Below are 14,761 nucleotides of genomic sequence, written 5' to 3' on the forward strand. Positions count from 1 at the left end.
AGGGATTTTATCAGGCACAATAATAACAATATGGGGAAAATAGGGGCACAATAATAACAATAAGGGATACAACAACAATAGTAATGGGGGGATCACTAATATTATAGAGACCTAACAGATAGAGGAACCAAAAAGATTAGAAGAACACTATTTTAGCTCCAAAGAATCTATCATGGCTCAATAAGGGGAAGGAGAAGTACACAATTTCCATGGTGAAGAAGATATGATTAGAGGTAAAGGAAGAGGAAGAGGTAGAGGTAGAGGAGGGGGTAGAAGCAAAGGAAATCAAGATCCTTTAGGATTCCCTATTCTTGATGAAGATACAACCCTCACAATGAAAAATATATCACCATCGATTCTTCCTAATTCCCATGGGACAAGAAACGAAGATCTGAGACATTTCTCTTCGAATTTGAAGTATTATGCAAATCATATGACTATCCGCATGATGCTCAAAAGTTGAAACTATTCCCTGCCACATTAAAAGACTCAGAATTAAAATGGTTCATGAGTCTAGGAGTGCATTCCATAATAACATGGGCATAGATGATGGAGGCTTTCTTGGGCAAGTATAGAGATTATTATATGCCTAGTAACCTTAAAAATGAAGTCTTCAAAATGACACAGAAAGAAGATGAGAATATTGAAGACTTGGTAGAAAGATCTGTTTATAATTTTAAAAGAGAAAAAATGGATAATTTGGATGAAGAAACCTTAAATTCTCTTTTACTCAGAGCTGTTAAAGATGAATGGATTGATCTCCGTAGCCTAACAGGAAAAGGAGATATTTCCCAGCTACCATTTGCAAATATTTGTGATTTATGTGTACATATCTCGGGGGGCAAAGCAAGAATTGGAAAGAGTCCTAGAGACCCTCTCTTATCAAGAATAAACAAGTCTGCAGTTGGGACAATTAGTAGAGCAGAAATAGGAAACCTACTTGACACCTTTAAAACAAATATTTTAGGGAGCCTAAGTGAACAAATAGACACCCCTAAAATACAAAACAAGCAAAATTCAGAAAATGTTGCATTATCTATCTTCTGAAGGTCAGAAGAAACATGCTCTCAGAGAGTGTCCCTTAGACTTAAAAGCCATAGAAACGTGTTTCATGTGTGCAAATAATCATGATACAAAGGAATGTCCATCCTTAACAAGTCTTAAGACTGTATTCAATGATGAAGGAATCTCAGAACCAGTAGACCCTCTCTACTTTATAGCCAAAAGACCATGGAAAACACCCCAACCAAATCAACCACAAGGATTTAGACCACAACAATTTTCCCAATCTTCACAAAGTAATTAGAACTCAGCCTGGCAGCGTTGGGCTCCGCCACAATCACAACCTTGGAATCAAGGATGGAAAAATCCGTATGGAGCCTATGCTCAATATCAAAAATACTTGCCATCCTACATTCCACCATAATTCTTAACCCCGTCCAATCAAATTCGTCAAGCCAATCAATTGCCACAAGTCCAAGTACAGAGTCAAAACATGCAACTTTCCCTACCATTTCCACAATAATCAAATCAACTGCCTGCTCAAACGCTTCCAAGTCCTTATAATAAAGTACCACAACAACCAGTATACAACATGGAGGGTCAAAATACTCAAACTTATGTGATAACCCGACTAGACCTAAACAATGTCCAATTAAGGTCTCGAAGGGTATTACCAAAAAACCCTTGTGTTGTCATTCAAAAAACAAAATTTGATCTTCAAAAACATAAGAATCAATCAAAAGAAGGGGAGACTTCTCTCCCTCAAAAAGGAACTAAACAAACAGAAGAAATTCCAATAGATGCTCCTATCATAGAACAACCTTCAATATCAGTTAAACCACCTTTTCGAGAAAGGTTGAAAATCAATGAAGGAGTAGAGAAACAAATTATTTTGCCTGATTACAATATGATGGATGAATTGAGAAATGTTTGTATTAATATTCCTTTATTGCAAGCCATAAAAGAAATACCAATTTTTGCAAAAACAATTAAGGAATTAAGTACACAACGATTAGGGAGAAGAAGAAAAGATATAAAAAGAATTCAGTTATTCAGAAAAATTATAGGCATTATGATGGGCAAGATGACAATTCAAAAATATTTACCCCAGGAAGCCCCATTGTAAAAATTCACATCAATGGAATTGAAATACCAAACACACCAATTGACCTAGGGGCAACCATAAAAATAATGAGCAAACACGTTATGGACACACTTAGGCTTCCTAACCTTCAATACACACCAACCTTATTGTAATTAGCAGATACATCTCTTATTAAACTAGATGGTGTGTTAGAGGATGTTTGTGTATCATTAGATTCTTCAGAGTATCCTATTGATTTCATGTTCTTAACACCCAAGAAAAATCTAGGAGGACATCCCTTAATTCTAGGAAGGCCTTTGTTGGCTACAACAGATGCTTTCATTGGCTGTAGGTCAGGTGACATGTTTATCTTAGATGGGAATTCTACAAATAAATTTACATTATTCCCCCCTGCAAGAACAATAATAGATACAGAAACTGAAGAATGGGTAGAAGATGGAGAAGATATACAACCTATTTTTGTCACTGAACAAGTAGAAGAGGAAGACAAACTTTTAAATCTACTAGAAAATAATGAATCTTCCTCACATTATGAGTGTAGTCAAAATGAATATCTCTCCTCCAAACAAGTATCATTGTTGTCCATGGATAAATTTGGTAATTCCTCGATAGAAATCTTTCCAGGAAAAACCTTAAATATGAATGAAAACTTGAAAGACATTCAAAAGAAACAATTCCTAGATATTTTACGGAAACATTCTTCTACTTTTGCATGGGAATACACTCACATGAGAGGGATTGATCCTAAAACTTGCATACATCATATCTACATTGAACAAAAATGAAAGACCAGTCAGACAACCACAATGAAGAATAAACCTAAATCTAAAAGAAATTATTAAGGACGAATTACAGAAATGATTAAATGTAAATTTCATTTATCTAATATCTAAAATTCAGTGGGTTTAACCCCTAGTAATCATCCCTAAAAAGAATGGAAAATGGAGAGTATGCATCTATTACAGGTAGTTGAATAAAGTAACATTAAAATACCACTTTCCACTACCTTTCATAGACCACGTCTTAAATACTTTAGTAGGAAAAAAATATTTTTCCTTCTTGGATGGGCTTAGTGGATAAAACCAGATTCAGGTGGCCCCTAAAGATCAGGATAAAACCACATTCACTTGTCCATGTGGAACTTATGCTTATCGGGTACTTCCCTTTGGGTTATGCAATGCTCCCGCACCATTCCAAAGGGAAGCCCTTAGCATTTTCTCTGACCTTATCCATGATTGTGTGGAGGTGTACATGGATGATTTCATAGTCTATGGGGATTCTTTCAATGAAGCACTAGAAAACCTGGAGAAAGTCTTAATAATATTCCAAGAAACAAACCTCTCATTAAGCCATGAAAAATGTTTCATGATGTTTAACAAGGGAATTGTTTTAGGTCACCATATTCCCGGAGATGGAATTAAGGTGGACTCATCTAAGTTGGAAGCCATTTCCATGTTATCAGTGCCAAGCTGTCAAAAGGATGTTAGAAGTTTTCTCGGTTTTACCGGATACTATAGAAGATTTATAGAAAACTTCACAAAAATTGCATCCCCACTCTTTAAATTACTTAGCAAAGACTCTGAATTGAGTTGTGATTCCGAATGTCATGTTTCCTTTGAAACATTGAAAAGGAGAGTTTCTAAAGCACCCATCTTAAAAGGACCTAACAGGAAATTGCCTTTCCATATCTCAACAAATGCTTCAGATTCAGCCTTAGGAGCTGTTTTAGGATAAAAACATCTCACTCCTTTTGCCATTTATTAGAGTAGTAAAAATTTAACCCCTGCAGAGTTAAATTATACTATAACCGAGAAGGAGTTCTTAGTTGTAATTCATGCCATTAATAAATTCAGACATTATATAACTGGCTACGAAACTTTTGTCCACACAGACCATTCTACCATTAGATACCTAATGAATACACTAGTCACCAATGGAAGAATAACCGGATGGCTCCTACTTTTACAAGAATTCAACATAACCATTCTAGATAGGCGAGGAAAACAAAACACAATTTCCGATTTTATATCTAGAATACAAAATTAAAACAATGATCAACCCATAGAAGATAAATTTCATGATGAATATATTTTTGCAGCATCTACGAAATCACCTTGGAGTGTAGATATTGCTAAGTATTTAGCCAAAGGAAAAATGCCATTTCATTTATCTCCTAGAGAAAAAAAAACAGTCCACAATTGCACATACTACTCATGGATAAATGAGGAATTATATAAGACAGGACTAGACCTCATCATCACAAGATGTGTTCGGGAGGACAAAATACTAGAGATACTAAAAGCTTGTCATGATGAGCCATGTCGAGGACATTTTTCTAACAAGAGAACCACTTACAAAATCTTGCTTTTAGGATATTATTGGCTTTCCATTTTCAAAGAAAACAAGGAATATGTTAAGAGATGTGACAATTGTCAGAGAATGGGCAAACCTACTCTTTCAAATGAGATGCCACTGCAACCACACGTACTTATCAAACCATTTGAAAAATGGGCACTGGATTTTGTTGGACCAATCAACGTACCTTCAAAGAAAAAGAAGTATGTTCTTGTATGTACTGATTATGTCACTAAATAGGTAGAAGCTAAAGCACTTTTGCTACTGAAAATAATGTATTTTCATTTCTTTTTGAGGATATTTTTACTCATTTTGGTGTGCCAAAAGAAATTGTAATAGATCAAGGGACACAGTTCACATCCATATTAGTGCAATACAAGATCAAACATCGGAAATCAACTCCATACCATCCACAAGCCAATGGGCAAGTTGTGTCCACAAATAAAGTGATGGAGGCTACCCTTACAAAGACTATACATCTACACAGTAAAGACTGGGTGGAAAAACTGCCAGAAGCCTTATGGGGCAATAGGACTACATGGATGAATACTACAAGACATACTCTCTATGAACTTCTTTATGGGAAGCAAGTCTTACTTCCAATAGAGTTCCAGTTCGAGACCTATAAGACAACAATCCAATGATATCTTGACTTGTCACAAGCCGAGAAGCAAAGGATGACACAATTAAATGAGCTCAATGAAATGAGACAAGAAGCCTTCCAGAGGACCAGCTTACTGCAACAATAGAGGTCAAGATGGCATGATAAGTACGTTAAAGAAAGGAAGTTTTATCTCGGAGATTGGGGGTTGCTATTTGATTCAAAATTCAAAAAATTTCAAGGGAAATTCCAAACCCATTGGCTTGGACCTTATGAGGTTGAGAATGTCTTTGATAGTGGTGCAACTAGAATCAGGACTATTGATGAAGAAAGAACTCCTCTATTAGTAAATGGACATCGACTCAAGTTTTACCAGAAACCATTAACAATAGAAGAATTTGTCAAAATATTTCAGGATAATTCAGAACTGAAGATGGTCAAGAAGACTTCTTCTTCTTTTCCACCTTAGAAATTTTCATTCAAGTTTGTTCTCCAAATAAATAAATAAATATATATATATATATATATATATATATATATATATATATATATATATATAATATATATTATATGTGTATATATGCATATATATATACATATAATAATATGAAAATTTTTTTATCTATCTATCTATCTATATATATATATATATATATAATATATATATATATATTATATATATATATATATAATAATAATAATAATAAAATTGTATAAACATGAAAACCAACATGTTGTTGGCATGTTTATACAAAAAATTTAAAGTGAAAATCAATTTGTTGGCACTTCAAATTTTCTTTTCAAAAGAAAAAAATAATAAAGCTCATCTACTAAAGCTTTCTTTATCTTAAGTTGTAGAAACAACAACTTTCCACAGCTTGGACAACTTTCTGTAGGTTGGATAACTTTCTGGAGCCTCGATAAGTTTCCGCAGCAGCTTGGACAAGTTTCAGCAACTCAACAAATTTCTACAACCAAATAATTTTGAAGTCTACAAGGATGCTTGGTGATCTGGATTAAAGGAGAGTTGACAACAATGCACTTGCAGGAGATTAAAGGACAACAAATGAGGTTAGCAACAGAAAATTAAAGGTACATGCTGCTTTAATTTAACAATGGGGAAAGATATATAGCATGTATGAGTAAGAAAATATAGTACTAAAGTGCAACCATTATAACCTTGGGCCTTTAACAAAATATCATATGCAACCACTCTAAAAGTCATGTCACTACCTTGTGCCAAATCTACCAAATTAATTACCAAATCATAAATTTGAATGCACCTAACGGTTGAATCCATTCCCATAATCCTCTTGATAACCCATCCGTTCTTCCCTATTCCTACACTCCTATATTCTTTCACAGTCACTTGATCTTTCTGCCAGCTAGCAAACCCTACCAGTCCCAATTTTCTGTCAAGGTAGCCAATCTTCGAGTCAAAGCATCCTTCAGCATGGGGGTAATTGTTCGAACTGAGCTAACAGGGAAGCAATTCCTAGAGGGGTAGCCACAAACTAGGGAGTTGCTGCAAAGAAGATAATGGTTGCAGTTCATTGAGAAATTTAAAGACTTCCACAAAGAGGTAACCAAGACATTTGTGTGCTCATTCGATGGAATGGAGGCCAAAATTAGGGACATAAAGCTCATAGTAACATAGTCTATGATGGCTGAGGCCACGGAGTTGCCAAAAGCAACAATCTGATCCTACATCCAAGCTTGTGGTATAAGAAAAACAAGAAGCTAAAGAAAGAGAACGGAATTATGAGAGAGATAACCACTTTAAAGTACAAAATTCTAAGGAGGAAGCCTAGAATGCCAATCTCTACCAAAAAGAAGAAAACAATGAAATAGGGAGATGACAAACAACAGACACAAGAAGAAGACAAGGAAGAAGTGTATGAAGACATGCAACATCTCCAGTATGGGGGAATGTAGAGTCTGAAGATTGTCCTACCATGACATCCTTTTTTGTTCAATGATCCTCTCTTTTTCATATATATTTACCACTTAATCAAGCCATATCTACTAGGTTTTGATGAAGATATGCATTAGTATTTTTTCTTGTTCATATTGAACTGTATAACCTATTGTTTAATTAAAGTTGTAATTGGTTACTGAATCAAACTATTTCCGCAGCTAGTCTAGGATTCCATAGTTGTCTTCATTGTTCACTAGAGTTCCAGGTCAGTAGCGAAAGGTGCAGATGGATAAAGGATGACTCCCTCATGGATACCTTCATATCCAATGGAAACTGATTGCTAAAAGAGGCATATGAGATCGCGGTCAAACTTCGAGCCAATGGACAAATTAACGTAGAACATAACCCTAGATCAGGCAAGTTTTGCTTTTGAAATAGAAAAAAGACAGTTTCATGGGATGCGTTGTTATTTGTGAATTTCGTGTGAATGAATTTGGTTGTTGTGTGCAAGTGTTGTATTGATTTCAAGCTCTGAACTACTATGTGCAGGCCCCCTACAAATAGTGGCAAGATTTAATCAAATACAATTTTATTTCCTTTAATTCTTCAATTGCTTTGTTTGTGTGATAATGCTCTATAATGATCTCGAATTATTATCTTCATAAGAACTTTAATTTGCTTTATACCTATCTTAGATTGTTATCTAATTTGCTTTATACCTAGTAGTGCACAATTATTTCCTTTGCTTATTATCTAGCATAATTGAAGTGTGTTCAATTCATAGATGTTGCTTAGATTACTTTGTTTGAGCAGAAATTGAACAAGTTAGAAGACCTCTCCTAAAACAATTGAGTTCAGCAGTATTCCTTCATAGATGATAGAATAGGTTTCTTTTTGCACTTAGAGAATTAGGAGCTGCAACAAAGAGATTTAAGATCAAAAATCCCAACAATCTAACATAAGTAAAATCACCCTCAAATCATCTACAAACTAATTGGATAGAGATTAATTCCTAGGAAACTTAATCAACATCCGTAAGAATTACAACACTAATACAATTGAAAAACATTGCCCCATATTAAGTTTATATCTTGACAAATACATAACGACCTAGTGAATAACTTCTAAGCACATATTGTGCACCTGTGCACCTGTACTTCATTAGTCTATGCACCCTGGTTGACAATTTATGATTTCCAATTCAAGGACATTGAATTGACCAAACATCATTTATTATTCTTTTTTTAGTTTATTTAACTAATTTTGAATAATGATAAGAGTGGTTCACTCCATTCCAATTTCGAGTTCTTTCTCTGTATATTTTCTTTGCATTCTTTGCCACATAGAAGTATCCTTTGATCTCCTTGTGCGATATTCTCAATATGTAGCCATTCTTTGAAGACTGCACCATTTCTTGATCAAGATCTCATTACAACAGAACTTAAAAAGAACAAAGAGATCTACAAATCCACAAAGAATACATACATAGGCCTACAATGACCTACATTAATCTATTTACTAAAGATTATGAAATTTACTACTTCACCATCTTCTTGACCAAAACTGTGATACCAAATTAGAACTTGAAATTTTAGACATAGTATTCACAAATACTCATAAAACCATATTCTCAATTACACAGTTCATTCAATTACATACATAATATTCACAAATACTCACAGAGCCATATTCTCAATTACAGGCTTCATTCAATTACATTATATATATAAGTCTATGTTTAGAACTTGAAATTCTAGACATAGTATTCACAAATACTCACAAAACCATATTCTCAATTACACACTTCATTCAATTACATTACATATATAAGTCCATATTTCCACTTTATAACAAGACTCATAAATTACTAGCATGGAATTAGTTTGGAACACTAAAGAGTCTCAAGGTACTCTCCAAATATTCAAACAATCATTGCATATATATTTATCTTAGATCCAATAACTACCTCCTATAAATCTCAAACCAACTCCAAGCTCAGCATAAAAGTTAGTTCCTAACACTAAAAAGTCTCAAGATACTCTCCAAATCTTCAAACAATCATTACATGTATAGTTGACCTTAGATCCAATAACTACCTCCTATAAATCTCAAACCAATTCCAAACTGAGCATAAAAGCATTATCTTTCAAATAAATATAATTCCACTATTATAAATCACTCTATCACTTTACATGATTTAAAACATAGAATAAGTGAGATTAGTGCTAAATAAGAATTAAATTTTTAAATTTATTTAATTAGTTATTGAATTAACTTATTATGAAGTATGAGCATCAAACCATTAAAAACATTAAAACAAAGTAACTCGTTAATGATACTTAAATCAGAATTACAATATATCCATTTCCAACTCTAATGTGAATGCTGTGCACATCAATTTTGCATAAGCTAATGTGACCATAATGACATAACTATCTATGGCCGTGCCTATTTGACTATGGAAGTTGATATGAAATGGCGAAAACATTGCAATTTTATTATTTTTTTCAAAAGTTAGAAATAAAAAATATGCTTTAAAATAACTTTATAAGTGAAAACTTTTTATTAAAATATAGAAATTCCATGTGAACTCCTCTTTTAACTTAATGATATTAGTAACTTTATAAGTGAAAAAGTTTTATTAGAATATACCAATTACATAGTGAACTTGGCTTTTAACTTAATGATATTAGAAAATATATCAAAACGAACGATGGTTTAGGGGAATACTTCATTATGTATATAAATATATAATAATAATTACATTTAAGAAAATATGTATTTTAAATTTAATTTTGGTCAATAATTTTTGAATTTATTTATTTATTTATTTATTTATTCTTTCACGTAACTTATCCTAAAGTGAAGTAAAGTAAGACAACCAGAGCCATTAAAAACAAAGTAACCAGGCATGTAGTTTGCTAATTCATACATCAAAACTACAATATATATCTGACCATAATGACATAACAGTCCATGGCCATGCCCATTCAGCGGGTGAATTGATATGGAGATGCCTTATTTATATAAATAGACTATTTATCTCTAAACTATCTATATATCAACACATAGTCAGTCATAGATCATAGATAAACAGATAGTCGAATAAACAGATAATCTTCGACTGTATATATTCTTTCTTTCCCATACCTGCAAAGCAATAACAGTGTAATTAAGCAAAAGAAAAGAAAATCATTAGGTCTTTCTGCAGATGAAAAGAAACCGAAATCATAACCCATGACATATTTGTGCATATATTGCGCTGAATAAAGAGCATAGCATAAATTTTAGAGAGGAAAACAAAAGCCACTTAGTCTAAGTTGGTCTGCTTAAGTCGCCATTACCTGGTACTATAAGTTGCTCTAGAAGGTGATCGGGCTGTTGCTGCCGCCCTCGTCTTCGTTGTTGCTGTTCAAGATGTTGTTGCTCTTGCTGTTGTTGTTGTTGCCGATGATGGGATTTCCGTTGATGGGGCCGTTAACGGGATTGCCGTGAATCCTGGTGTTCCTGTTGCCGCTGTTGGTTTTGTTGCCGCTGTTGTCGCCGATGATGGGATTGCCTTGGATCTTGGCGTTGCGGCCGACGACGTTCTTGTCGCCGCTGTTGTGCCTGCGGTCGACCTTGTTGTTGTTGCCGCTGATGTTCCGCCCTGCCTGTTGGAAATTGCTCATCTTGTTGGCTTAGTAAGAATACTGGATGGTATCAATAAGGTGAAACTGGAACGCCTTCAAAGCCAACAAATCCCACTTCTGCAAAAAAAGTGCATCAATACATAACGTGGACATTGATAAGTTAGTGTGCATCAATACATAACATGATGAGCAAATCATTCGTAACTATGCATCAATGCATAATGTGGACATAGAATATGAGCAAATCATTGATATCTGACATAATAGAAATAGACAACAATACCTAGGTTACACGAAATATACAACCATACCTACAACTGGAGTAGGTCAAATTCCGTAAGCAAGAGGTGAGAAATACAATGCCATAGGCTGTCTTATATAGAAGCAGGCGAACTCCAAACTCCATTATGCAAACTCCAGCGTCAGGAGGATGACATAGATGGACGCCCTATCTACAGATGTAGCTATTTCCACTTATTGGCGCAATAGGGTAGAAAGTTTCAGCCAAAAAAAATTCCTTGCCCTCTTTACAGATGTAGCTACTCTCATTTGCGCAATTGGGCACACGAGTTATTCTTTTCAGCTTAGAAAAACAAAAATTTTGGCCCCTCTACAGAGACGGGTTATTCTTATTCAGCAGAAAAACACGAAAATCTTTGCCCTATCTACCGATATAACGACTCGCGTTCGTGCAATTGGGCAGACGAGTTATTCGTCTTCAGCGCAAGGAAAAATAATAGTGAAAAGATGCCAGCTTTTTTACTTTAAAAAAAATAATGCGCATACACTCTTGAATAGATAGAACAAATCAGTACACTTTTCCGGACAGAGTCACTAATCACTATATTATTCGAAGTAAATAGTACAATGAAAATAATACACACACTTTTCAAGAGACAACTAATGACTCTATTACTAGAAATAAATAGTATACTGACTTAGAGCAGATGATTTATTTTTTATGGTTTGGCGTGGAGTAGTTTTAGAACATTACCTATGTCATTTAATTCGTTGAAAAATCAGCAAACGTGAATTAATGCAGCTATGAATTATTGGAGGTAGTAAGAATTTGGAGTGAAGTGCTTATGTTTACTTTTATCATCGGACCCTTTTCTTGAACTCTTATTCTTTTACTTTTATCATAGGACGGGACTCTCCTCTTGCAATGACTTTTTACCATAATCTTGAATCGTATCACTTGTCACTGTATACTCTTTAATGAAAATCAGTGTATTTTGTGTGTCTTATACTTTCTATTCACAAAATACTTTAGTTTTGGTCATTTTTATAATGATTATTTTCTTTTTTAAGTTATTGAAAATTTATTTGAACAAAATCACTTTGTTAATTATCTTTTTAGAAATACATTTTTAGTGGTAATGTCTTTAAGGATATACATAGTTTATCTTGTAAAATAATATATAGCATTTTCAAGTCTTTCTATGCAATAATATTAGTTGGATTCATAAATAGACTAGGAATGTAAACATTTAAGGAAGAAATTTTGAATTCAAAACCTTGATTATTCTAAGAGAATTCTTTGGGTGTGCATGATGAATTGAAGTTGCCAATAGCTCATCATCTTCCCTCTTATTTAGTTTTTTAAACCATTCATTTGAATTGAAGCTTGGGTGGTGGAAAGCCCATGGCATGCCCCCTTATATTTGTTTTAGGTTGAAAAGGGGTTTCATGAAGTTTCATGAAGCCCTTCCTTTAAACCCTAACATTGTTTTTAGGAGAAAGTTTGAGATTGTAGATATTCTAAAGCTAATGTGGAGGACTTCATGGACAAATTAAGGCTTTGCGTTATGTAATGGTATACATGATTTGTATACATTAGCCTATCTCACTATTAAAATCAGGCCAAGAGATGGTGACATCAACATACAAGCTTGTTGAGCGGGCAACCTGTATTGCCAACTTAAAAAAAAGGGATCTTCATCGTGTGAAGTCCTAATTAGACCTTAGAACTTTTGGGATAGGAATCTCATCCAATATGTGGGCATGAAATCCACCATGATTGTTTTCTCTTGGATTTCAAGTGAAGAGATGTTAGGGTGAAGACAAGTTTGAAATACCTAGAGAATGAGGACGAAATAGTCCACAAATGACAAACTTGTAATACCAAATACATGAATATAACAACAAAACAACAAGAAGAAGTACATCTCAAGAGAAGTCAGCTAGAAAACCATCTTAGACATAGTAGAATAAGAAAGTACTATAGGTTAATTGCAAATTAGTTTAGAACTCAATACTAGCATTAGTGTGAAATGAAAGAGTGAATATTCTAATGGACATATGAGCAATAAGACATGAATTATCTCATCAACATATAATTCACATGAATGCAAACATGCACAGATAATTGGATTATTGGATAGCCATTACAACTAACAGATGAATGCACAAGAATCCATGCCAAGAATTAAGAGCTTCTCATTGATACTACTGGAAATCCAAGTACATGTATTGCAGGTCCATCAAAATCAAATAGTGGAAGGTGCAATGCTCATATCATCTCTAAGATAGCCTCCTTGCCTCACCACAACTCAGTCTACAATCACCAAGAGCTATAGTGCTCACACCTACCTAAGTATTAACAACTATGCTAAAGGTCTCACCTGCCAAAATCCCCCTTACTTAGAGGCACAAGGAGACATTTATAGAAATGGGAAATTGATCCTTGAACTCCCCCATGACTCTTCTACTACTTCATGACCTTTACACTCATATTGACTTTTACAATTCCCACATGACTTTGTTATTTGATATTTTTATGGCAATATAACATATGGAAATGTGACAAGACTTGATGTGGTTGCTTGGTAATGTAGTAGATTGTTGGGGAGATATTGAACTTTGTGAGAGAACCTTTCATGTCTTATCCATACCCTTGTGTAACTTTCATGCAAGTTGGACATTCCAATGATTATCATTGCTTAAGATCACATATCCATGCTTTATGTTGGGACCAAATCAAAGACAGTCCTTATAGTAGTGCTTGTATACTATTTGGTCTCACATCATATTCTTACTTTATCAAGCCTATGAACAAGCTTGTAAATTTCCTTAATGAGATAGTCAAGTTTTGAGTTACCCCATCCCATTCAAGCTTATTTTTATTCATAAGAAAATTCATTTTCTCAAACTTTTCTGGGGTCAATGATTGAATATCATAGGTGTTGGAGAAACTAACACTAACCACTTATTAGGTGTCAAAACCATCCATCCAAGTGTCCTAGTTCAGTTTCATTTAGTCAAGTTAAATGAGACTCTTTGAGAGAAACATCTCAAATTTCTTGCAGCAAGTGTCCTCTCATTTCATAGACAAGAGGCCAAGGAAAAAGTGTGAAAGTAGCTTGAATTTCACACCTATGAAGAAAACGAAATGTGCCAATTGTGCATCTGTAAAGAAAACACATTCCATTACTTTAGCACCTCAGCAAAAATGAAATTGATGCAACTAAGTTGAGAAAGTGCGCAAAATTGTGCAATTTATCTCTATCAGAAGTTGCGAGGATCACGAATGTTTTTAATAAAAAAGGAGCATATGACGTTTATCAAGGGCTCCATGAAGTCATCTTTGCATGAAGTTCAAACGACCATGAATTTGTTTTGCACGAAGGAAAATGAGTGAATCTGTGAATGTTCGTGGTATGTTTTAAAAAAAACATAAAGGTTGTTGTCATATTTTTTAATAAATTCTCTTTTTAATGAGTTAAAATTCATGTTAAAAGGAGTTTTTTTATTAAAAAAGGGATTTAAAAAAAAGGTGTAAAGGGAGATTTGAAATGTTTTGACTGCTCTTGAAATGTTTTTGAGTGCCTTATTTAAAAAAAAATGGGTTTCTTAATCAATGTTTGTTTTAAACAAGAACTTGAATTATAGAAAAAAAGGGAGCATTGCATTTTTTTTAAGGAGGTTTTTTAAAGCTTTGAAAAGGAGATTAGAATAAAGGGGCATTGTTCCAATTAGCTTTGGGCGGGATTTTTTTTATAAAATATTTTTTGAAAGCCTCACCCCTGTGAAAATTTCTAGACCCATTTTTTTCAACCTTGAGCAACAGAGAAATCATTGGAAAGATGTTTTTGTTCTAGACAACAGCTATGTCTACAAGTACATTTTCTTGTTCAATTGCATTATGT

The 14,761-nt window shown here is 33.9% G+C and overlaps 1 long non-coding RNA gene across 1 annotated transcript in view; it reads right to left on the reverse strand.

Moving 5' to 3' along the window:
* LOC149185801 (uncharacterized) overlaps window positions 1-11,081 on the reverse strand; it is a 42,355-nt gene extending 31,274 nt beyond the window's left edge. The window contains exons 1-3 of the long non-coding RNA XR_016255661.1: window positions 10,925-11,081; window positions 10,326-10,730; window positions 9,999-10,131 (exon numbers count right to left, since the gene is read on the reverse strand). This is a non-coding gene — a long non-coding RNA (uncharacterized LOC149185801). The remainder of the gene's footprint in view (window positions 1-9,998; window positions 10,132-10,325; window positions 10,731-10,924) is intronic.
* Window positions 11,082-14,761: the final 3,680 nt, after the last annotated feature.

The sequence above is a fragment of the Pinus tabuliformis genome, chromosome 3_1 (assembly GCF_031772625.1).
Source record: "Pinus tabuliformis cultivar Carrire ecotype Pingquan chromosome 3_1, CPIR1, whole genome shotgun sequence".
NCBI classification, from domain to species: Eukaryota; Viridiplantae; Streptophyta; class Pinopsida; order Pinales; family Pinaceae; genus Pinus; species Pinus tabuliformis.